This window comes from Callithrix jacchus, chromosome X (genome assembly GCF_049354715.1).
Source record: "Callithrix jacchus isolate 240 chromosome X, calJac240_pri, whole genome shotgun sequence".
In the NCBI taxonomy this organism is placed as follows: domain Eukaryota; kingdom Metazoa; phylum Chordata; class Mammalia; order Primates; family Cebidae; genus Callithrix; species Callithrix jacchus.
This window is the reverse complement of record NC_133524.1, coordinates 106,725,987-106,753,547: the sequence shown is the minus strand read 5'-3', so window position 1 is coordinate 106,753,547 and position 27,561 is coordinate 106,725,987. Positions and strand designations below refer to the sequence as shown.

Sequence of the window (27,561 nt, the reverse complement as noted above, 5' to 3'; positions counted from 1 at the left end):
AATAAAATCCTTTACAGACAAACACATGTTGAAAGATTTTGTTACCACCAAGCTTGCCTTAAAAGAGCTCCTGAAGGAAGCACTAAACATAGAAAGGAACAACTGGTACCTGCCACTGCAAAAACATACCAAATTGTAAAGACCATTGACACTATGAAGAAATTGCATCAACTAATGGATAAAATAACCAGCTACCATCATAATGACAGGACCAAATTCACACATAACAATGTTAATCTTAAATGTAAATGGGCTAAATGCCCCAATTAAAAGAAACACACTGGCAAATTGGATAAAGAGTCAAGACTTATCCATGTGCTGTATTCAGGAAACCCATCTCACATGCAAAGACACACATAGACTCAAAATAAAGTGATGGAGGAATATGTACCAAGCAAATGGAGAGAAAAAAAAGCAGGGATTGCAATACTAGTCTCTGATAAAACAGACTTCAAACCAACAAAGATCAAAAGAGACAAAGAAGGGCATTACATAATGTAAAAGGATCAATGCAACAAGAGGAGCTAACTATCCTAAATATATATGCACCCAATACAGGAGCACCCAGATTCATAAAGCAAGTTCTTAGAAACCTACAAAGGGACTTAGACTCTCACGCAATAATGGTGGAAAATTTTAACATCCCTGTGTCAACATTAGACAGATCAACAAGACAGAAAATTAAGAGGATTTGAAATCAGCTCTGGACCAAGTGGACCTAATAGACATCTACAGAACTCTCCACCTCATATCCAAAGAATATACATTCTTCTCCACACTACATCACACTTATTCTAAAATTAATCACATAATTGGAAGTAAAATACTCCTCAGAAAATGCAAAAGAACAGAAATCTTAACAGTCTCTCAGAACACAGCGCAGTCAAATTAGAACTCAGGACTAAGAAACTCACTCAAAACCACACACCTACATGGAAACTGAACAACCTGTTCCTGGATGACTACTGGGTAAATAACAAAATTATGGCAGAAATAAATAAGCTCTTTGAAAACAATGAGAACTAAGACACAACCTACCAGAATCTCTGGGACACAGCTAACGCAATGTTTAGAGGGAAATTTATAGCACCACATGCCCACAAGAGAAAGCAAGAAACAACTAAAATTGATACCATAACATCACAATTAACAGAACTAGAGAAGCAAGAGCAAACAAATTCAAAAGCTAGCAGAAGACAAGAAATAACTAAGATCGGAGCAGAACTGAAATAGAGACACAAAAAAATTTTCAAAAAATCTATGAACCCAGGAGCTGTTTTTTTAAGATCAACAAAATAGACTGTTAGCCACAATAATAAAGAAGAAAAGAGAGAATAATCAAATAGATACAATAAAAAATGATAAAGGGGATATCACCACTGATCCCATGGAAATATAAACTACCATCAGAGAATACTATAAACATCTCTATGCAAATAAACCAGAAAAACTAGAAGAAGTAGATAAATTCCTGGACACATACACCCTCCCAAGACTAAACCAGGAAGAAGTTGAATCCCTGAATAGACCAATAACATGTTCTGAAACTGAGGCAGTAATTAATAGCCTACCAACCAAAAAAAGTCCAGGATCAGACAGATTCACAGCCTAATTCTACCAGAGGTACAAAGAGGAGATGGTACCATTCCTTCTGAAACTATTCCAAACAATACAAAAAGATGGACTCCTCCCTAATTCATTTTATGAAGCCAGCATCATCCTGATACCAAAACCTGGCAGAGACAAAACAACAACAGCAAAAATTTCAGGCCAATATCTCTGATGAACATTGATGCAAAAATCCTCAATCAAATGCTGGCAAACCAAATCCAGCAGCACATCAAAAAGCTTATCCACCATGGTCAAATCATTTTCATCACTGAGATGCAAGGCTGGTTTGACATATGCAAATCAATAAATGTAATCCATCACATAAACAGAACCAATGACAAAAACCACGATTATCTCAATAGATGCAGAAAAGGCCTTTGATAAAATTCAACACTCCTTCATGCTAAAAACTCTGAATAAGCTAGGTATTGATGGAATGTATCTCAAAATAATCAGAGCTATTTATGACAAACCCACAACCAGTATTATACTGAATGGGAGAAAGATGGAAGCATTCCTTTTGAAAACCGGCACAAGACAAGGATGATACCCTCTCTCACCACTCCTATTCAACATAGTATTGGAAGTTCTGGCCAGGGCAATCTGGCAAGAGAAAGAAATAAAGGGTATTCAAATAGGAAGAGAGGAAGTCAAATGTCTCTGTTTGCAGATGACATGATTGTACATTTAGAAAACCTCATCATCTCAGCCCAAAATCTCCTTAAGCTAATGAGCAACTTCAGCAAAGTCTCAGGATACAAAATCAATGTGCAAAAATCACAAGCATTTTTATACACCAATGATAGACAAACAGAGAGCCAAATCATGAGTGAACTCCCATTCACAATTGCTACAAAGAGAATAAAATACCTAGGAATATAACTAACAAGGAACGTGAAGGAACTCTTCAAGAACTACAAACCACTGCTCAACGAAATAAGAGAGGACATAGACAGATGGAGAAACATTCCATGTTCATGCTTAGGAAGAATCAATATTGTGAAAATGGCTGTATTGCCCAAAGTAATTTATAGATTCAATGCTATCCCCATCAAGCTACCATTGACTTTCTTCACAGAATTAGAGTAAACTACTTTAAATTTCATATAGAACCAAAAAAGAGCCTGCATAGCCAAGACAAGCCAAACAAAAAGAACGAAGTTGGAAAGATCACACTACCTGACTTCAACCTATATACTACAAGGCTATAGTAACAGCATGGTTCTGGTACCAAAACAGGGATATAGACCAATGGAACAGAACAAAGGCCTCAGAGGCAATGTCACACATCTCCAACCATCTGATCTTTGACAAACCTGACAAAAACAAGCAATGGGGAAGGGATTCCCTATTTAATAAATAGTGTTGGGAAAACTGGCTGGACATATGCAGAAAACTGAAACTGGACCCCTTCCTTACACGTTATACAAAAATTAACTCAAGATGGATTAAAGACTTAAATGTAAGACCTAAAACCATAAAAAACCCTAGAAGAAAATCTAGTTAATACCATTCAGGATATAGGCATGGGCAAAGATTTCATGACTAAAACACCAAAAGCAATGGCAACAAAAGCAAAATTGACAGATGGGATCTAATTAAACTAAAGAGGTTCTGCACAGCAAAAGAAACTATCATCAGAGTGAACAGGCAACCTACAGAATGGGAGAAGGTCTTTGCAATCTATCCATCTGACTAAGGGCTAATATCCAGATTAAACAAATTTAAAAGAAAAAAACAACCCCGTCAAAAACTGGTCAAAGGATGTGAATGGACACTTCTCAAGACATTTATGCAGCCAATAAAGGCATAGGAAAAAAAAAGTTCATCATCACTGGTTATTAGAAAAATGCAAATCAAAACCACAATGAGATACCATCTCACACTAGTTAGAATGGCAATCGTTAAAACGTCAGGAAATGGCTGGGTGCGGTGGCTTACACCTGTAATCTCAGCACTTTGGGAGGCCAAGGTGGGCAGATCACTACAGCCTGTAGTCCCAGCTACTTGGGAGGCTGAGGCAGGGGAATCACTTGTACCCAGAAGGCAGAGGTTGCAGTGAGCGGAAATCATGCCACTGCACTCCAGCCTGGGCGACAGAGTAAGAGTACATATTTAAAAAAAAAAAAGTCAGGAAACAACAGATGCTGGAGAGAATGTGGAGAAATAGGAACACTTTTACACTGTTGGTGGGAGTATGAATAAGTTCAACCATTTTGGAAGACAGTGTGGTGATTCTTCAAGGACCTCGAACCAGAAATATCATTTGACCCAGCAATCCTGTTACTGGGTATATACCCAAAGGATGATAAATCATTCTATTACAAAAATACATGCACATGTTTGTAATTGTGGCACTGTTCACAATAGCAAAGACTTGGAACCAACCCAAATGCCCATCAATAATAGACTGGGTAAAGAAGATGTGGTGGCAGGGTACAGTGACTCAGGCCTGTACTCCCAGCACTTTGGGAGGCTGAGGTGGGCGGATCACGAGGTCAGGAGATAGAGACCATCCTGGCCAACATGGTGAAAACCTGTCTCTACTAAAAATACAAAAATTAGCTGGGTGTGGTGGCATGCACCTATACAACTACTCAGGAGGCTGAAGCAGGAGAATCACTTGACCCTGGGAGGCAGAGGTTGCAGTGAGCTGAGATTGTGACACTGCTCTCCAGTCTAGCGACAGACCAAAATTCCATCTCAAAAAAAAAAAAAAAAAAGTGGCACATGTACACCATGGAATACTATGCAGCCATAAAAAGGATGAGTTAATGTCCTTTGCAGGGACATGGATGAAGCTGGAAATCATCATTCTCAGCAAACTAACATAAGAACAGAAAACCAAGCACTGCATTTCTCACTCATAAGCGGGAGTTGAACAACAAGAACACGTGGACACAGGGAGGGGAATATCACATACCAGGGCCTGTCAGGGGGTGGGAGGCCAGGGGAGGAACAGCATTAGGAGAAATACCTAATGTAGATGACGGGTTGATAAGTGCAGGAAACCACCATGGCATGTGTATACCTATGTAACAAACCTGCATGTTCTGCACATGTACCCCAGAACTTAAAGTATAAAATACACACACAAAATGTAGTATGTAAATGTGTAGTTTAGGGCAAATTCATAGTTTGCATGGATAATGAGTGTTCTGTTGAACTCTAGGTTATAGGGACACAATGGAAAACTAAGTACTTAGGCAAAAAGGGACTTCTTTAGATAGGTCGGAAGGAAAAACAAGTCACCTAAATTATTACCAGCTTTTGAATAATTTTTCCTAGTGGGTTCTAATATTGAAAGTCTAAATGAAAAAGAAGACTTAAGTGGAAATCAGTTAAGTTCAACAAAAGCCTTGAAAAGCTTATTAAATTCAAAGTAACTGTTGATCAGGTGGAAAAAGAGCACTGAAGTTACTATAATAATTAATCTTTTATTCTGAGAATTTACTATAATAATTATCCTTTTGGATGAGAAACCAGGCAACATAATTGAGAAATGCCAAAAAAAAGACCATGTATTCAAATGATTACATTTACATAAATAAATTCACAAAAGAGAAATTTAAATTAATGCTTCTAGAATAAGCAAAATACATTGTGTCAATTTCCAACAGGTCCAAACTGTCTGTGTGCTACTAATGGAGGTGTCAGAATTCTAGGCAAGTATTCACAAAGATCAGATGTGTCATAACACTGAAGCAATGTGATTATAAAAGAAAATCTGTATGAATGGAATCGTGTATAGATGGAAATGTCACTCACTGTAATATCTGAGCAGGAGGTTGTAATCAAAGCAGTTCGCAATTAGAAAGTACAGGGCCCTAACTCCCACATATTTTTTGGTACAAGCAGCTCTGACAGCACACAGAACTGTTGGAAGATACTTTATGAAAAAGCTTTGTCAGTGGTAATGCCTTCTTTAATGACATCTGGAAACAGCTGTTTTTCTCCAAAAGACAGCAATATGTCTAAGCCTGCCAAATATGGATAATAAAGTGCTTACCTATCATTAACAAAATTATGCTTTCCTTATTGACAGAAAGGATCTGTTCACATTGTGAGAAGAATACATTACAGAATTAGCAAAGAACTAATAATTGAAAAGTATCACACAGCTGGCTGCCAAGCAGTTCTTCCCAGACCCAAATCTGCAATCCTGTAAGGTGGCTACAATTATCCTAAGGTTCAACATGAGGTATTTTTTTTTTTTAGATATCTCAAAACAAAATTACATATGAGGCACTTTAATTAAAAATATATATGCCATACAGCATTTCGAAGAAAAGGGAAAGATGGCATGAAAGCAAGCTAACAATAGCAGGATATTATAAACTTCCACAAGGTTAGGAGCCAACAATAGTAAAATTCAGTGGCAATTTTTATGAATTCAGAGCATTGTGCCAAGGCACATTGTCAAAATAACTGAAAATTTATTTTAATGTCAGCAATGAAATAATTCATTGACAATGAATGAAAACATTTTTACTGAAGGAATATTATGCGTCAGGTACCAATACACATATTGCCTGCCCGAAAGTTTGTATCATCAATGTATAGGAATGCTGGTTTTCCTGAGCCCTCCTAATAGCATCTTAAAATGATATTTAGCAATATCATATTGGTGAAAAATAATATCTCATTGTAGCTTATTTCTTTGAATACTAGTGAGATTTGACATGTTTCATATGTTTATTAATTATATGACCATTTGTAGTTCTTTTGTTAATAATCTACTCATAGCCTATGCCCACTTTTTTAATGGTCTTTTACTTATTGATTCTGAAAGGCTCTTTATATACTACTTTGTCATCTGTCTGACATTATTACTCCCCAGTGGATGCCTGAAATGGCAAATAGTACTGTACCTTATATATACTATGTTTTTCCCATACATACATATCTATGATAAAGTTTAATTTATAAATTAGCCACATTAGAGATTAATAAAAATACAACAATTATAACAATGTATTTTAATAAAATTTATTTTTTTCTTTACTAAGTTGAGAACGTTTAGGTTTTTATTTTTTTAATTTTTCTTTTTTTCTTTTTTTAAATGAGACAGCGTCTCACTCTGTCACCCAGGCTGGAATGCAGTGACACAATCACAGCTCACTGCAGCCTCGACCTTCCAGGCTGAAGTAATCCTCCCACCTCAGCCCACCAAGCCTCTGGGACTACAGACTTGTGCCACAATGCCTTGCTAATTTTTGTATTTTTCATACAGATGAGGTTTCACCATTTGGCCCAGGGTGGTCTCAAACTCATGAACTCAAGCGATCCACCCACCTCATCCTCCCAAAGTGTTGGGATTACAGGCATGAGCTACCATGCCTGGCCTACCTTTTTGTTTAAAGGAAACACTTTACAGCTTTTCTTTGGCATATCTGAATTGCCAGCCTTACTACTCTTACAGTTTGGGGTGCTTATTAGGTAAAATAAGGGTTACTTGAACATAAGCACTGTGATATCAGAACAGTCGATCTCATAACTGAGATGGCTACTGACTAATGGGTGAGTAGTTTAGACTGCATGGTTACCCTGACAAAGGGAAGATTCATATCCCAGGGTACAGAGCAGGACGGTGCAAGATTTCATCACCCTACTTAAAATCGTCCATAATTTAAAAGGTATGAATTGTTTATTTCTGAAATTTTCCATTTAATATTTTCAGACCACAGTTGGCTATGGGTAATTGAAACCACCGAAAGTGAAACCATGTATAAAGGAGGATTACTATATATTTGAGTAAGAGCTTCTAGAGACTGCTAAATTTGCTCCATGTCTATCAGAGTGGAAGTCAGTTAATGCTGTTAAATATTTTTATAAGGCCTATGAGTATTCAGGAATTATTTTGATGCTGTTCACGTCTCCTGTTTCTGCATTAAATCTAATTTTATGTACACAAAACCAGATTATGTTACAGTCAAACAGATTCCAGGAATGTTCAACAAACAATATTGTTCAGTAGTCAATAGAGGACAAATTGGACTATAATCTTGCCAGTGACTTAAAACAAAATGAAACAAAACCATCAAAAACTAAAAGATGTTACTATAGTTGCCGCCATCAACTTCCTCATCATTCTTGAAGTTGGTATTAATAGTAGCATCTTTGGAATATTTCAGCATTTTTTTTTTCAGTACTACATACATTTAGAAAGGTCTGTGCTGGCATTTAAGCTAAACTCTAGTTTAAAAAGTCTTAGCAGGCATACACAATTACATCCTGGAGCTTCGTGGATATGACAGCAATATTGACCTTTTCACAAGAAATGGCAGAAGCTAATTTGAGGCAAAATCAGTGCTGCTCAGAAACTTGAGCCATCATCCTTGATGACAGATAAGTATTAAAATCTCCATAGAAGTATTTTATTTATGTGATTCAGAGTCAATAAACAATTGCTGAGTGCCTAATATGTGCCTGATGCTTTTCCATAAAACCATTTCCAGTCCTCACCACTCATCTGTAAATTAGGTATCTTCATTTCCATATGAGGAAATTGTTACTCAGAGAGGTTATGATTTGCTCATGGTCACACTCGTAACTATTAAGCAGCAGAGATGTGACCTGAAGCCAGATTTTCCAGTTATAAAAATCTAGCGTTCTTTTGCTTGTACCACAGCTGCCCTCCTCTGCAAGACTGGATGAGACAAGGTGGATGCCCAAGGCAGGCTTTTGTTTTGGTGCCTCTTCACCTGAATGTATTTAAAATATTTTCTCACATTTAATGAGAGTAGGGAGAGACTGAGCTTCTGTTTTTAAAAATGTATGCCATTTTTTCCTTATGTTTGAAATAAAGAATTCACTACCTACACTTTAATAATAATAGCTGTCATTTATTGAGTGTTTACCATATGTCAGGAACTATGCTAACAACTTTACATACATTACCTCATTTAATCCTAGGAGGTGAGCACTGTTATCATCGTCATCATCATCATCACCACCACCACCACCGCCACCTTCATCATCCCCATTTAATATCTGAGGCCCAATGGTTAAGTCACTTAGCAAAGATAACACAGCTAATAAGTGGTGGAGCCAGGATTTAATCTCTGATAGGCTCACATTTGAGTCTACGAGCTTAACCACTGTGTGTGTGTGTGTGTGTGTGTGTGTGTGTGTGTGTGTGTCTGTGTGTTTTGCTTTCAACTATAGCAAAAAATCCCAAATTGGCATTTTAAATTACTGATTTATTACTTTCATTTCTTTTGCTTTGTTTTGTCACTCAAAACTAAATATAATGGCATAACTTGCAGGGATATAATTATAAAATCAGGTAACTTAAAGGTATATAGTTATAAAATCACATTCAAAAGACCTTAGAATTTCCCCTTTTTGGTTTTCTTGACAACAAACCATTTCCCACTTTTCTGTAGTTCTTATTTTGTCCCCAGTGTCCTTTTGCAATTCTCCAAACCAGGCAACTTTGGGGAAGGTATATTAGAGGATTGAAAATTTACATAAGGAAATGGACCCCTCATTTTTTATAAAGAGCATTGCAACATGAAGTATTTTGTTTCTCAATATCAGGTGATTGTGGAGAGTTGCCTACTTTCAGCAACTCCCAGCTTGCTAATCTCACCGTTGGTGGCACACCCTTTAACTTCAACGTGCTTGTCACGAAAATAATGCGTTTGGCACAGTAAGGACTGGCTTGCTTTTGCTCTTAATTTTTTACTCAAGGGTCCCAGCCTCCTTAGGTGAAAGAAGTGGCCAATTTTCATTTCACCAATTACTTTAGGAAGTACTGGCAGAAACCCAAGGTGTGCAGTACCATATTTATGTTTTATTCCAGGGATTTTTAAACATCCCTTTTAAATCGGCACCCCAGGCAGTACCCTGGCTGGCCCATTGCTTAATTCTCCTCTCTGTTTCAGGAAGGCTATTGAGGAATTGATGGGTCTAATTAGGTACGCAGAACTAGAGAGTTGATGAAGAAGAAGTGTATGGTTTGGATACATGTATATTGATTCAAATATTAAAGGACAATTTTCTAAGAGTTTCAGCTGACCCCGGAGTGCATACAGATGCCAGAACAAAACCCATTGAGTGGATTTACCTCCCCTGCCATTTGTAAAAAGGCGAAACCTGATTATAATGAATATCAGAGGGCAGCTGGAGCCTGCAGGTTGAATACTGATGTTAAGGGCTATGTAATTACAATGGAATTTTATTACCAGGTATTTCATATGTATAATTATAATGAAGTTTAGATAACTTAGAAAAAGACTGATCATAAGCAATGTCAGACCATCTACAATCAGAACTTCACCTTTGTGTTAATTAAAGCAAAATCTTCAAGTAGAACTGGAAATAAAGGGTCACACCCAGTGAAAGGTCTCTCCCACCCTGGCTTCCTGTCTGTCCACTCATTGTTGTACTTCTGTGGAAAACTCAAAATTTCACTGCCTGGTACTTCGGTGTTCAAAGATAACTCTTCTTCCCTTCGCCATTCTTCGTGGATACTAGTCTGCTTTAGGTCTTCTTTTTTCTCGAATTTCTTATTGCATTAGAATACATGAAACATAAAATGTACCATCTTAACTGTTTTTAAATGTATAATTCAGTGCCATTAAACACATCATTATGTCAAACAGCCATCACCACCATCCATCTCCATAACCATTTTCATCTTGTACAACCAAAACTCTGTACCCATTAAACAATAACTCCCCATTCCTGCCTTCCCTCAGTCCCTGGCAACACTATTCTGTTTTCTTGCTCTATGATTTTGAATACTCTGAGTACCTCATATAGGTAGAATCATAAAGTATTTGCCTTTTTGTGACTGGCTTATTTCCTTTAGCATAATGTCCTCAAGGTTCACCCATGCTGTAGCATATTACAGAGTTTCCCACTTTGTCAAGGCTGAATAATATTTCATTGTATGTATATACCACATTTTGCCTATCCATTCATCTGTTGATGGACACTTGAGCTGCTTCCTGTTTTAGCTGTTATGAATAATGCTGCTTTGAAAATAGGTGTACAAATATCTCTTCAAGACTCTGTTTTCAATTCCCTTGAGTATATACCCATAAGCAAAATTGATGGATCATATAATTCTATTTTTAATTTTTTAAGGAACTGCCATACTGTTTCCCACAGTGGTTGAACCATTTTACATTCCCACCAACTGTACACAAGGGTTCCATTTTCTCTACATCCTCGCCAATACTTGTTATTTTCTGTTTATTGATAGTAGCCATCCTATGCTTTGGGTCTTAATAAGATGTCTTTGACTAGGATTGAGAATTTCAAATCAAGTATAAAAAGTGGAGGCAGTTTTATGTCTTTATACCTGAAAAGAAAATCCTCCTTCAAATGCTGAAGAAAAATACATAGTGATGGCATTTTAGAATTTCAAATGAGTATGAATAATCTAAAAATGGAACAGAATATTTGAAATGGAGACTGCCCCCCAAAATTGAATAATTAGAGCTATCATGTATTTTGAGCACCTACTGTGTGACAGACACTGGGAAAAGTATATATTATCTCATTTAATTATTTCAATAACTCTAAGAAACAGGTCCCAGAATCCCCATCTCTCCAGATGAGGAAACTAAGGTGTAGACAGGTTTAAACTACTTGCCCAAGGTCACATAGCTATTAAATGGCAGAGCTGAGATTCAAATCCAGGTATGACTAACTCTAGAGGCTTTTCACTTAACCACCAAGAGGACCTGCCATTTCCTTAGATGTTTATAGGCTCTAAAATAATTTCTTTGTGGAAAGAATTAAAAGGCAAGAGAGTCAAATCAATATTTCCATCTGTGTATAACCTGCATGATTTTGACATATCCAAGAGTAATATAAACTGCAGGAAGGGTATTTGTGCATGCTCTGTCTCATTCCCTGGGGGTAGGGATGGCAGCCTTCCCTACCTCAGGTTCATCCCATGAGCCTATTCAGGGTCCATTCTTGGCCAACCAAGTCGATCTCTGGAAAATGACTTGGCATGGCTCTTCCTACATTAATTTCATCAAAACAATAATAATCATGACATCATGGGCTGGATATTAGATGGTTTTTGTTTTTTGGTTTTTTTTTTCAGACAGAGTCTCGCTCTGTTGCCCAGGTTGGAGTGCAGTGGCTTGATCTCAGCTCACTGCAACCTCCGCCTCCCGAGATCAAGTAATTCTCCGGCCTCAGCATTCTGCATAGCTGGAACTACATACACGTGTGCCACCACACCTGGCTATTTTTTTTTTCTTGTATTTTTAGTAGAGACAGGGTTTCACCATGTTGGTCAGGCTGGTCTTTAACTCCTGACTTCAGATGATCCACCCACCTTGGCCTCCCAAACTGCTGGGATTACAGGCATGAGCCACCACGCCCAGCCTAGATGTTTTTTTTAAATACACGTTAAAATAAATAATGTTCATCTCTGAGCACCTAAAATCATGTCATGTACCACCAGGGGTACATACACCACATATAGAAAAAGCACAGATCTGGATGATCTCTAAGTACCTTTCTAACCTTGACATGCAATGAAACACCTAACCTCTAAAAATAGCTCAAAAAGTTGAGACTGGTTTAGGCAGGATGGCAATTTGCCAATCCTTGCTCACTTTCTCCTCCTGCAGTCTCCAGTCTTTGCTTAACTGTCCTCCATTTTTGAGAGATTTTTCACAGCTTTACAGAAGAAATTGGGCACTTCCAAGAGAGCAACCTGCTTTTATTTCCACAGCTACTGATTTTCGTCATCCAGCTTAGGTGTTACATCCTTAGAGATGAGGCTCTCTTTGACCTTTTCCTGACCACATCATCTAAGGTAATCCCACATAAAGTTACCGTATTTTATTTTTCTTATAGCAGTCAATTATCACTATTTGAAATCATCTTATCTGTTTGTTGACTTGCATGCTGCTAGTCTCCCCACTAAACAAGCTCCAGAGGTTCATGGCATCCAGCATAATGGCTGGCATGTACTAAGGACTCAGAGTATTTGTCCAATGAATGTATATGATGAATTAGGGATTCTAAAATTGAGATAGGGCTTTGGAGCTGATGAAATCGAGGCAACCAAAAAGCTGAACTTGGGTGATATAACTTATCTAACTAAGGCAAAGTAGAAACTGATCTGGTAAAGTATAACAGTCTGAGGGTCTTATATCATTCATTCCTTCTTGAGCACATACTATATTCAGGGCATTGTGCTAAACTGTCAGTGGTGGGCTACTATAGAGCTCTGGGACCTATGTCATTGGCAACCCCTAGTTTGATTCATTTAATTCATGTTTATTGAGTGATTACTATATGTGAAGCACCATTCTATGCTGGATATCGCAGTAATCAGGACAAAGTTCCTGCCCTGTAGTGAGGAATGTATGTTTCACATCATAATCAGACACATGACTACATGGGATTTTTTCCCAGATAGCATTTCCTAGTGATTATTTGACTTTCCAGTAAATGCAGACGTTTGCTCCCAAGGTGGTCTTGGAATCATTTCCCTACCACTCTGCCCCTACCTGCTGATGTTTTTATATTGACACCAGCTGCCATTTATAGGGTATGCACAGTGTTAGGCACTGTGCTGAGGGCTTTACATTCATTATATGATGGAATCTTCCCAATAACTCCATGAAGAAGGTACTATTATTACCCCTATTTTACAAGGGTTACTAGGATTAAATGATTTGTCTAATATTGTATAACAGTTGTTATATGGTAGAATGGATTCAAAGCTGGGTCGAGTGCCCCCTAGAGTTGTGCAATGCAGTCACCAACCAGAGTCACTGTCCTTAACCATCAGTGTGCAGTTGTGCCTCTTATATATTACATATGCCTCGCTTCACTTAGGCAATCTGATTCTGCAAACTCCAACCCAGATACTTTTAGCTTATAGGGTTTGCCCAAGGAGCTGGCAATGAGGCAGGCAGAAATGTTCCAAGGTCTGACTCTGTGTGGTTCAGAACATGAGTCATCGGTGAATATATGTTATGATGCAGTTGTTATAGTTCATTACACCCAAGGAATAACACTGTCCTCAGTAAAGATCAAATTATTGAAGATGCAGTTCATAAGGAAACTATATATCTGAACTTCTTTCATTTGAAAGTGATTAAACACAAGACAATTAAAGACAAGCTGAGGAAAACAACTAGTGCATTTGTACAGAAAATATTAAAAACATATTTCAATACAGGCAACCTAGATTAAGATGATAAATATATTTGTGCTATCAGTTTTATCATAATAGATCCTTTAGGTTCAATATAGAACTAAAGCTATCAAATATGTTTTTTTACACTGATTTCTGCATTTTACTGAAATATATTCATTTGTTTTGTGCCTTTTCAAAGTAATTTCTCTTACCTTATTTAATTTTTGTATCATAAAAATCTTGTAAGGTAGAGGGAAGGTGTTATCTTTGTTTTTCTAAAGTACAAATTTAAGGTACAAAGTGAGCAAGTAAGTTACCAAGAACACCAAATTAGAATTGCAGCCGTGAAACCTGTTCCACACAACCAGGGTGCAAAAATGTCACATTTCTTTATATCCCTACAACAAAATTCAATCTGCTCTGAGCCTTTCACCTTTCCAGCTGGCTAATAATTCAATCTCACTCATGATTTTATCTCCCTCTGTCAAGGTTGTATGAAGACCCTAGCAAATGATACACAGAACACAACTTTTAGGGTAGGCCCTCTGCCCTTTTGTGCATACCCATCATTGTTGATATGTTTGTCAGGCAAATCCCTTTAAACTTAGAAGGGGTAGTGTTTCTGTGCCACCCTTGCACATTGGTGGTGATAGTGGGGTGTTTTGGTTAAGGTTGGCAGCCTCATGGATTAGTATTCAGACTTTCTTAAGTGTATCATGTCTCCATTCTCTTTTGAGATCTTGTCTCTTCTTTAGGATACTAAAAGGCAGCAAAAGTAGTTCTTCATGCTCATGAAATCTACCATTATTCCCATCTCCTCTCTAGTCTCAGAGAAGCTCAACTTCTATGTTAGACAGCTTCTCCCACCTCTACTCAAAAGCATTCACCTGTTCGCCCTCAGGGACAAGTCAGCATACTTTTCCTCAATGAACCTAGGCTTGGGAAACCAAAAGCTCTGGATTCAGGTGATCTTCCTGAACTTCTGATTTTGACCTTGCAAACAAAAGCACCTAAGAAAGGGGAACAGAAAGGCTCATCTATATTTTGATTTGGAGAAAAGAAACAGATCTACAACAAGGACAAATTATTCTAAAATAATATTTAAGGCTGGGCGCGGTGGCTCAAGCCTGTAATCCCAGCACTTTGGGAGGCTGAGGCAGGTGGATCACGAGGTCAAGAGATCAAGACCATCCTGGTCGACATGGTGAAACCCCGTCTCTACTAAAAATACAAAAAATTAGCTGGGCATGGTGGCGCATGCCTGTAATCCCAGCTGCTCAGGAGGTTGAGGCAGGAGAATTGCCTGAACCCAGGAGGCGGAGGTTGCGTTGAGCCAAGATCGCGCCATTGCACTCCAGCCTGGGTAACAAGAGCGAAACTCCGTCTCAAAAATAATAATAATAATATTTGAATACATAATCATTCCCCAAACCCAAACCCTGCTACATTTCTTATTGGTACTTTTTAATTTGAGGCATGGTACTGGTAAGCAGCAGTAACCATGGATCTGCATTTTTGCGGTTGATTTCAATATTGTATGTATTTATTGAACACACAATGCTCCTACTACTGTACTATGTATTGTATGGCATTTTTAGAAGAAAAATATGTTTTTTGTCTTTGAGATTTGAAGAAATGAATCCACAATATGCTCTTTGACAGTCTGTTGCTGGTAACTTTCAGATCCCACTACCTAAGGGGCTAGAATTTTCTTTTCTCTAGAATATGAAAAAAATTATGTCACAGATATAATTATTTTATTAAGAGAATGCCCTTTATGGAGGCTATTTTCCTTTTTTATTTTCTTCTTCTTATAGTCACTCAAGAAACATATGATAGTCATAGGGCCAGGGACATAAAGATTCATGACATTGTTCTTGTCCTCAAGAAAAGGAGACTAGGTGGCAGAAGGGAATAGATCTATAACATCAGACTGGCCTGATAGAGGAGGCAATATTTAAATTAGGACTTAAAGGATGAGTTGAAGTTTATTAGTAAAGAAGTGGGGAGGAAAGTTCCAGAAAGAGGAAACAGCATGGGCAAAGAAGGGAATAAAATTAATTTCCTAAAATAAAAAGAGAGAAGTGACAGTACATAGCATACTCAAGGAACTGCCAATAATCTGACCAGAATAATGGGATAATGATGAAAGACAAGGCTAGAGAACTTGTCTGGAGTGTGATTATAAATGTTCCAACATGCAATGCTAAAGAGTTTTGGGTTCTCCTTATAGGCCATCAGAAATTAACCAAAGGTTTTAAGCAGGAAAGTGATAGATCAGAACAGTGTTTTCTGAACATTCCTTCTGACGGAGGTGCCAAGAATAGACTGGATAGAGAGAGATTAGTAATGTGGCTCTCAGTAGGGGTTGATGAAATAAGGCAATAGAAGTGGAATGGATTTAAGGTATACTAAGAATGAGAGATAAGTAAGAGTTAAAGATGATTCCCAGGCCTGGGTCATCAGGTACATAGAGAGGCCAATAACTAAAACAGGGAATACCTAAGAAGCCTAAGGTTGTGTATAATAAATTTTTGTTTCAGATAAGTTGATTTCCAGGTGTCTTTGATATACCCACGTGAAACTATCTAGTAAGCCAATTGACAACTCAGCCTGCAGCTTGGTTAGAGAAGTCAGGGTTAGAGTTAAGATATTTGGGATTCATCTGCATACAGCTGTTGAGTAAATTGATGGCAATAAATGTAGAGCAAAAGGAAAAGTCTGAGGATAGAGGCCTGAATGACAGGTAGTTGGAGTAAGAGAAGACTCTAAAAGACATTGAAAGAAGCAACAGATGACGGCTATCAGAGAAATATAGGAGAAGAGAGGTCCTCAAAGGAAGGGGTGGTCACAGTAAACACAGAGTAGAGGTCTGACAGGACAAGAACTAGAAAGGCCATTATGAATTGGGCAATTTAAATATCACTGGTGACTTTTCCTGGAGCAGTAGTAGGGGGATAAGTCAAATTGCTGTGGTTTGAGGGATAAATAGAAGATGAGGAGGGTGGAAACAGTATATGAGAATTATTCTTTCAAGAAGGCTGGCAGTAAACAGAAAGTGAGAAATAAGATGTCAACACAGTAGGCAAAGTTAATATGTAAGAATGTCATCCAAGGTGATTCCCTCTCCAAGGGGACATCCAGTGCCTCTCTCAGGAAAGTAGCAACTTGGAATAGAATCTGGCATGTCTAAGGTCTTTGGAGAACAGGGATGCTTATTTCCTCTCCTTTCCTTGGCTGCCTACATGGATACCAACATGTCATCCCTTCAGAATAGATTCTCATGCACATGCTGAAGAGTTGTCTTTCTTGATATAGGCCAGAGGCATTGATGTGCAGCAGGTTTCTTTAGTCATCAACTATGACCTTTCCACCAACAGGAAAAACTATATCCACAGAATTGGTCAAGGTGGATGGTTTGGCTGTAAGGGTGTGGCTATTAACATGGTGACAGAAGAAGACAAGAGGACTCTTCAAGACTTAGAGACCTTTTACAACACCTCCATTGAGCTAATGCCCCTCAGTTGCTGACCTCATCTGAGGGGCTCTCCTGCCACCCAGCCCCAGCCAGAGTTCAGTCTTGTGGGGACTGAGGAGCAGCAAGAGGGGGTAGGGAAGGGAGCCAAAGGATGGACATCTTGTCTTTTTTTTTCTTTGAATAAATGTCACTTTTTGAGGCAAAAATAAAAAAGAATGTGTATGGAGAGTGAGAGTGAAGAAATGAGAGAGAAAAGGGTTAATGCATGGAGTCAAATCTCAGACAAGTTAGTGTAGGATGGGTTTTAGTCCAATAGATCTCAAACTACCTGTGGTGAAGGATCAGCTTTTTAAGTTTGCAAGCTGTTGCACACTGGTACTTCTGTAAAATATAATAAAAATGAGTTACTAGAAAAAAGGCAGTATAAACACAAAGACATTCAAATTACAAGCCCCAAGTTTTCATTAGTAGAGCCAATGAACATAAAATTGATTTATCAAATTGCTACAGAAGTTTCTAAGTTCTTACTCTTAATTTCAGTGCTTATGCTGTTGTAGATCAGTATCAAACAGTTTGTGGATTGGAAGGGGTCCATGACCACACTTTAAATAACACTATTCTAGACCATACATAGAGAGAGTGGGGAAAAAAGGTAAGAAAGAACACCCCTTCTTCCAAGAGAGGAGGGGAGCAGGAAAGGATGAAGAACAGAAAAAACTTTGGAATGAAATGAAGAAGGGTTGAAGGGATTCTCCCCTGAAAGTCGTCTTTTTGTTGTGAAGTAAGAAGCTTCATTTTCTGAAATGATTAAAAGATGAAGAGGTTGGAGTGGGAGGATTGGAGTGTAGTAATGGGTTGAAACAGCTGCTGTGGGAAATCAGAAAAGAAACTGAATAAAGATGAATTAAAGAGTTGTAGAACAATAGAGAAAGCCCAGCTGAGGCTGAAAATCATAAATTTGTTATGGAGCTAATCAGCTCAATTTTGTGATTTATTTTTCCTAACAGTTTTACATCCTCATAGCAGGGGTGGAGAAAACATATGGTGGAATACTGATATGTTTGTGGGCTAGGTATACAAACTGACTGTCCCACAGAAAACAATTAAAAATGTTTAACAGCACATAAAAACATGAAATTAATTTACGTTTCATATACTCCTTAAACACATAGCCTGAAGGTAATTTTTTTTTTGAGACAGAGTCTTGCTCTGTTGCCCGGGCTATAGTGCAATGGTGTGGTCTCAGCTCACTGCAACCTCCGCCTTCCAGGTTCAAGCAATTCTCCTGCCTCAGCCTCCTGAGTAGCTGGGATTATAGGTGCCATCCACCACATCTGGGTAATTATTTGTATTTTTAGTAGGGGTTTCAGCATGTTGGCCAGGCTGGTCTCAAACTCCTGACCTCGTGATCTGCCCTCCTCAACCTCCCAAAGTGCTGGGATTACAGGCATGAGCCACCTTGCCTGGCCACCCAAAGGTAATTTTATACAATATTTTAAATAATTTTGTGCATGAAACGAAGTTTGTATAGTTGTATTGAACAAAGCAAAGGTGTCATTATTTCAGCCAACCAGGTAGACAGTCCCATCATTCCTGACTCTGAATTTATATACTACTGATAAGCAATCATTTTCTTAGACTTATTCTCACATAAGTGCTTAACACTTAAAAAAAAGTACATACCATTAATATAGTGACAAAATAATGTGTTCAGTGTAACTAAGCAGCACAGTGGCATCACCAGAATACCTGGATCAGCTGTTAAACAACAAACAATGGCAGGCTTTCAGTCTCCACCTACAATGCTGTGTTTTGATTAAAAGGTTACTGTACATTGTATTTCATTTTTTAAGGTGAGAAAACACAGAAACAACTGAAGGGCCAGGAAGTGGGTCCTATAAACATGACAAGGTGTTCTGCTGGATAGCTTTAAAAAAATATTTCCTCCAAAGTCATCTGCCTCATTAACAATGTTTTTTTTTCCTAAAACAACCCCATCAAAAAATGGGTAAAGGATATGAACGGACACTTCTCAAAAGAAGACATTTATGCAGCCAACAAACATATGAAAAAAAGCTCATCATCAGTGGTCATTAGGGAAATGCAAATCAAAACCACAATGAGATACCATCTCACGCTACTTAGAATGGCAATCACTAAAAAATCAGGAAGCAACAGATGTTTGGAGAGGATGTGGAGAAATAGGAATGCTTTACACTGTTGGTGGGAGTATAAATTAATTCAACCATTGTGGAAGACAGTGTGGCAATCCCTCAAGGCTCTAGGACCAGAAATATTTGACCCAGCAATTGCACTATTGGGTATATACCCAAAGGATTATAAATCATTCTACTATAAAGACACATGCACACCTATGTTTATTGCAGTACTGTTGACAGTAGCTAAGACTTGGAACCAACCCAAATGCTCATCAATGATAGACTGTATAAAGAAATGTGGTACATATACACCATGGAACACTATGCAGCCATAAGAAAGGATGAGTCCATGTCGTTTCCAGGGACACGGATGAAGCTGGAAACCATCATTCCTTTGATTTATAATCAAAGGATTATAAATCATTCTACTATAAAGACACATGCACACCTATGTTTATTGCAGCACTGTTCACGATAGCTAAGACTTGGAACCAACCCAAATTCTCACCAACGATAGACTGTATAAAGAAATGTGGCACACATACACCATGGAACACTATGAAGCCATAAAAAAGAATGAGTTCATGTCATTTCCAGGGACATGGATGAAGCTGGAAACCATCATTTTCAGCAAACTAATGCAGGAATGGAAAATGAAACACTGCACGTTCTCACTCATAAGTGGGAGTTGAACAATGAGAACTCATGGCCTTTCTGGGGGTGGGGGATAGGGGAGGGATAGCACTAGGAAAAATACCTAAAGTAGATGATGGGTTAATAGGTGCAGCAAACCACCATGGCACGTGTATACCTATGTAACAAACTTGCACCTTCTACACACGTATCCCAGAACTTAAAGTGTAACAGGAAAAAAAAAAAATAGCCATTTGTTTTACTAAGCCATTATATCTTTGGGTCTACTTGCTAGAACACTTAATCTATCTAGCTGATACAGGCATTTTAGTTAGACATATTCTTTTATTTAATCTTTATAACCATTTTATGAAGTATGTACTAACATGCAATTTAAGAGATAAGGAAAATGAAGTTAAATTACTTGCTTGAAGTTGTGCAGTAAATGAATGAGTGATATGCTAATGGCCTAAGAAGATGTTTGCTATAGCCCCAGTCAAGCTATGCTCAAAGTAATCACTAGGCCTCATTGTTGATCTGGGGAGCAAACCTTTGCTGAAGCAGTAAAAGTATCAAAGTTTTCACTGGAACACCAAGGCTAGTTTATAAAATAACACCCTTCCTCTTTACCTTTTAACTATTTCTCTCACTCCATAACTCTGTAAACAGCACTTTGTTGCCTGTCTTCTCTCTGTGTTCATCATTTCCATGCAGCTCAGTTCTCATTCTTTTCTGTTGGGCCCTATTATATTGATCCCCTTATTTATGAGACTAGAAAAGAATAATAATCAATGCTTTGAGGCCTCAGTATTTGTGCTTTTCAGGATAGAAGTGTTTCTGTTCAAAATTGCTTTAAAGTATATTTCACTGAATAATGCAATGATGATCATCAAAGAAATACTACTACTACTACTACTACTACTACTACTATTACTACTACTAACAACTACTTATAATAATATTTCTAGGAACTATCCCTAATTAAGTAAAAGCCCTCCTTTGACCCAGTGCTCCTCTCCAGCTACCATCTCATTTCTTTGTTCCTGTTTGGAGTCAAGTGTTTCAACAGAGTTGTCTATACACACCATCTACAGGTCCCCATTAACTTTTCAATGCACTCTGGTATGACTTCTGGCCCCACCCCTCTAATGAAACTACTCATGTTATTGCCACATGCAACATGCACGTTGCCAAATCTAATAGACACTTATCTATCCTCATTTTATTTCAAATCCCTTCAATATTTAACCATTAACCATTCTTTTTTTCTTAAAAGATTTATTTCTTTGGATATTGTGACACAACACAACACTCTTTGTTTTTTGGGTTTTTTTTTTTTTTTTTTTTGAGACGGCATCTCGCTTGTAGCCCAGGATGGAATGCAGTGGCACCATATTGGCTCACTGCAACCTCCACCTCCCAGATCCCGGTTCAATCAATTCTCCTGTGTCAGCCTCCCGAGTAGCTGGGATTACAGGCATGCACCACCATGCCCAGCTAATTTTTTGCATTTTTAGTAGAGACAAGGTTTCACCATGTTGGCCAGGCTGGTCTTGAACTCCTGACCTTGTGATCTATCGGCCTTGGCTTCCCAAAGAGCTGGGATTACAGGCGTGAGCCACCAGGCCTGGCCTGTGAGACAACACTCTGCTGGCTTTCCCATTACATCAGTTGCTACTCTTGTTTGGTCTTGGCAGAGTCATTCCAATATTGTGTTACCTTAGGACTTAATTCTGGTTTTCACTTTTTCTTTATGTCCCTTCTCTATGTTATGTTGTCCAGACCATGGCTTCTAATACTATCTGTATGCTAACTCCCAAATTTACTTATCTAGTCAAGACCTTTCATTTGAGCTCATGACATCCATATCTGTCTATCTATTCGATATCTCCATTTGCATATCTAGCGGACACCTTAAACTCATATTGCCAAGAAGTCTTGATACCCCTGGAACTGTTCCTGTCCTTATTTTTTCCACATCAATATGTCTTCACCACTTATTTGTTTATTCAAACCAGAAATATAGTCATAATCATAAATTCTTCTCTTTTCCTGACCTCAACAAAATATGTATCAGTAAGTCTTGTTGACTCTACCTCCAAAATTTACACAGAAATTCTCCCTCCTTTTTATCTTACCTTCCCCCTTCTAGATCCAGGTCTATCCTGAATTACCGAAGTCTCCTGACTAATGTCCTTATCTTTGCTCTGTTCTCTTCCATTATATTCTCCAAATACCAGCAAAACCAATCTCATTAAACCGTCCAGTGTCTTTCCATTGCTCTTTGAATAAAAGCCAAATTATTTATCATAGCTATGAATGATCCACTCCTGTACCTCAATAAGGAAACAGAAGACTTAAACAACATTATACACCAACTAGAATTAATGTATACCCATACAGCATTCTACCCAATAACAGCAGAATACATAATCTTCTCAAGTGCACATGAAAAATTATTCAGGATAGACCATAAGCTAGGTCATAAAAGAAGCCTCAAAAAACTTAAAAGAATTGAAATCACGCCAAATATATTATCTACCACAGTGCAATGAAATCAGAAATAAACAACAGAAGGAAATTTGGGAAATTCACAAATATGTGGAAGTTGAACAACACACTCCTAAATAACCAATAGGTCAAAATATCACAAGGGAAATTAGAAAATACTTTGGGACAAATATAAACAAAACCACAAAATATCAAAACTTATGGGACGCAGCTAAAGAAATGATAGCTATAATACCTATATTTCAAAAGAAGAAATAATTTAAATCAGTAACCTAATCTGCCATCTAGGAAGTCAGATGAGCAAACCAAACACCAAGCAAACAGAAGGAAAGAAATAAAGATTGAAATAGAGATAAATGAAATACAGAATAGAAAAACAATAGGGAAAGCAATCAAACCAAAAGTTGGTTCTTTGAAAAGAACAGAAAATTGACAAGTGTTTAGTTAGACAAGAAAAGGGAAAAGACTGAAATTACTGAAATCAGAAATGAAAGAAAAGATATTACTACACACCTTACAGAAATAAGGAATTATAAGAGAATACTATAAGCATTTGTATGACAAGAAATTAGATAAACCAGATGAAATGAACAAATTCCTAGAAATACACAATCAAAACTGACTCAAGAAACAGAAAAAGTTAACACACCTATAATAAATAACTAGATTGAGTTAGTAATAACAAAAACTCATTAAGGGAGGGGGAGTCAGGATGGATAATAACTATTAAAATATAGATAGGAGGAATAAAATCTGTTATTCGATAGCACAACAGTCAACAATAATTTATTGTACATTTAAAAATAACTAAAAGTATAATTGGAATGTTTTTAATTCAAAGAAATGACGAATGCTTCAGGTGATGTGTACCCCATTTTCCTGATGTGATGATGATATATTGTATACTTGTGTCAAAAATATCTCATATACTCCATAAATATATATATTGTTAACACAAAAAAATTAAAATTAAAAAAATAAATTAAAAAACTCTCAACAAAGAAAAGCCCAGGACCAGCCAGATAGCCTCACTGGTAAATTCTCATTTAAAAAAGAATAAACACCAAATCCTTCTCAAGCTCTTCCAAAAAATAGAAGAATAATGAAACTTGCCAAATAATATACAAGACCAGTATCTTTCTGATGCCCAAACTAGACAAAAACACCACAAGAAAAGAAAACTCAGACCATTGAATGTATATGTACTATGTATGAATACAGATGTAAAAATCCTCAAAAATACTAGTAAATGGATCCATCAACATATAAACAATAATCATACACCATGACCAACTGGAATTCATCCCAGGACTGGAAGGTTGGTTTACTTTCCCAAAATTAATATAAAGTATTAATTTTGTGGTATATTAAATATACCACAACAACAACATAAAGAACAAAAACATGATCCTGTCAATAGACACAGTAAAAGCATTTTAGAAAAATCCAACCTGTCATGATAAATAAAAAAAAAAAAAAAAACTCAACAAACTAGGAGTAGAAGGGACCCTTCTCAACCTAAGGACAGCTATGAAAAATTCACAGCTAATATCATACTTAATGCTAGAAGACAGAAAGCTTTACCCATTATATCTGGAATAAGATAGAGATGTCTGCTCTCATCAATTCTATTCAACATTGTACTAGAGGTTTTAGGCAAAGCAATCAGACAAGAGAAAAAAAATACATCCAGATTGTAAAGAAAGAAGTAAAACTATCAGATGAAACGATCTTATGTACACAAAATACTAAGAAATCCAATAAAAAACTATTAGCACTAATAAATGAGTTCAGCTAGGTTGCAAGATACAAGATCAAAATTATACAATGAGGCCCAGTGTGGTGGCTCATGCCTGTAATCTCAGCACTTTGGGAGACCAAGGTGGGCAGATCACTTGAGGTCAAGAGTTCAAGACCATCCTGGCCAATATGGAGAAAACCCATTTCTAATAAAAATGCAAAAATTAGCTGGGTGTAGTGACTGTACTCCCAGCTACTTGGGAGGTTGAGGCAGGAGAATTGCTTGAACCTGAGAGGCAGAGGTTGCAGTGAGCCAAGATCATGCCACTGCACTCCAGTCTGGGTGACAGAGCAAGACTCCATCTCAAAAACAAAAAAAAAATACAATGAACAATCCCAAACTGAAATTAACAAAATGATTCCATCTTCAATGGCATCAAAAAGAATAAAATATTTAGGAATAAATTTAACAAAAGAAGTATAAAATTGTAATCCCAACTAAGACTCTGAAGGTGGAATTCTAAAATGGTATAGTCAATTTGGAAAACAGTCTGTAGTTCCTGAAAAGGTTAAGCTCAGAGTTATAATATAACACAATAACTCCACCACTAGGTATATACCCAAGAGAAATGAAAACATACATCTAACAAAAACTTGTAAACAAATTTTCTTTGCAGCATTATTTGTAACAACCAAAAAGTACAATCACCCAAATGTCAATCAACTGATGAATGGATAAGCAAAATGTGGTATAACCATATAACAGTATACTCTTTGGCCATAAAAAGGAATGAAGTACTGGTAGATGCTACAACATGGAGAAACCTTGAAAACATAATGCAAAATGAAATAAACCAGACACAGAAAGGCAAATATTATATGGTTCCACTTATATGAAATGATTAGAATAGGCAAATTCATAGAGGCAGAAAGGAGGGTAGTGGTTGTCTGCAGCTGAGGAGGAATTGGAAGGAATGGCGAGTAACTGCTAACGGGTATGGGGTGTCTTTTTTTAGGGTGATGAGACTGTCCAAAACTGATTATGTTGAAGGTTGCATAACTCCATGAATATTCTAAAAATCATCAAATTGTAAAATTTAAATGGTGGACTATATCCTTTGTGGATTATATCTCAATAATGATAAGAAAGAACAAACCAGAGAATTCTGGAGGAGACAGAGCAGAGGGTAGCATGGGAAATTTCAAGCCCCTTACAAAGGCCATATGTTACCATGAGGTATCTGCAGTAGAAATAGCAGCTTGGGGTTTTAGAAGACCATCAGGTGGCATGAAAGAAATCTAGAATCCCTTGTGGAATCTTGTGGAGGATGCAGAAGGCAGCTGAGGATTAAGCAGCAGCCTACTTGTCAGGCAGTGGCTGTGGCATGAGGTGAATAGCACCAAAGAAAAAGCTATAGGGTGGATGACCAAAGTCAGGGGCCAGATGGAGGGTCTGGCTGAAGTCTGGAGGGTTAGCTGCACTACTAGGAGCTGCGGTAGGAATCCTGACTAGTAAGTAAAGAGAGACAACTGAGCTTCCTGACACAATCATTGTGCATTACTCATGTGAGTGAATAAGTCACAAATAGCGAACATTTCAGCAATGGACAGAGTGAGGCAAAATGAGCTATGCTTCAACTGGAATCCAGCGAAGTTATGGGGATTGGATTTCTGCTCCTCAGTGCCATGAGTAAGTCTGTACTTTAAATTGATTATTTGTACAAAAGAGACTTTCAATTCAGAAAAATCTTATATATATATATATATATATATATATTGCCAATCAGTTTGAGTTTATAAGGTTGCTCAGGTTAGCCTTGAACTCATGACCTCGCCTTCGCAAGTGCCACGACCTCCAGCGGGAGCCACTTTGGACCCCTAAATCTTTTATATTTTAACTGATAGTGTTAATCCTCACCCTCCAAACTGTGCCTCCAGCCAATTGGAATAGGTGTCCCAGAATACAATGAAATTAGTTAAAGAGCTTTATTTTTATAATTAAATTTGGAGGTGAGGTCAGTTGGGTTGTATTATGTACATTTTCTCACCCCAATATACGTACAGAAGCTAGTAGATGAATTCGTTTGAAAAGAGAGAAAAAAGAAAAACAGTCAAGTAAAGATTTTTCCAAACTATGGTAGACACCTTGTTCACAACTCCTCTAACTGCCCCAAATAACACTGCTTGATCATCTTCTTCCTAAAAAGCCTTTTTCTCCAACCTACAACTAGCTAGCTTCGTTAATTCTTCCACATTCAGAGTAGATATTAGCATATCTAAATCTCATTAAGGAGTTCATAGAACTTTCTCTAAAGGAAATAGGTAGCAAAACAACATTCAATTAGTTTGCACTCCAGATGACAATAGAAGATGTAAATGAAACAACTAGAAAACAATCCAAGGTAGATCACAGTGCTTTGGCTCATAAACATGTTCATTAGATAAAGAAAGAATTTTGGAAAGAAGGATCTGTTTTGTAACCAGAAAAACAAAAAACAGATTTGCTGATATGAAGTGAAAAGTAGGTAAAGAATTTCAGTATTTACCCACATATTCATTCAAATATAAAAGGGAACTGATTACCACCTCCACCACAACAAGGATGTGTTATATGTGTACAAGGTTAGATCAAAGTGGTAGCTAAGAATATTATATTCTGCAGTTGTTCAAGGATGACAGTTGAGAAAGTTTGATGACAGAGGATAAAAATAACACTTGTTTGGACATAAATGGCAGGCTTTTTTTCAATGAAATATGTGAATGTTCCCCCTTTTATCCACAACCCCAGAAACCCAAGAAAATAATTTTGCAACATTAAGTTCACTACCTCATCGAATTATAATTATTCTCATTTTCTGAAATGAAAAAATAACTCTGTTGTAAACATGAGAATAAACTGAGGCAATGATAATATAAGTAACTATTGGGCTTAATTCAATTACTAGCTTTGCTGCACAGTAAATAATATGCATAACCTCTGTTCAAGTATTTTTTCCACCGCTGTAAAACAAAGCCTTTGACAGGAGTTAGTTAACAGCAATTTAGAGCTGCCTCTAAATTGCAGAAATAAAAATGCTCACAAATTGAATGTGCTTTGTTGACAAAGGGACTATGGCCTATTTACTTTTTTTTTTTTAAGTGGAATCTTCAGCTCCCAGATTGATAGTCAGTTACAAAGGGAGGAAGGCACCTTAAAGTTTCCTCTGGAGGGTATTATCACTGCATTCCAGTATCAGCAGTGGGTATAAACCATGTGCTCTATCATAGTTTTATCTTTATACTTCAAGTCAAGAGAATCCTGA

The 27,561-nt window shown here is 37.4% G+C and overlaps 1 protein-coding gene and 1 non-coding gene across 6 annotated transcripts in view; both read left to right on the top strand.

Moving 5' to 3' along the window:
- AMMECR1 (AMMECR nuclear protein 1) overlaps positions 1–27,561 on the top strand; it is a 241,904-nt gene that overhangs the window by 92,403 nt on the left and 121,940 nt on the right. The gene's annotated exons all lie outside the window — the stretch shown is intronic.
- Positions 16,848–16,987, top strand: LOC118150812 (small nucleolar RNA SNORA67). The gene has a single exon (XR_004738947.1). It is a non-coding gene; the product is annotated as a small nucleolar RNA SNORA67 (small nucleolar RNA).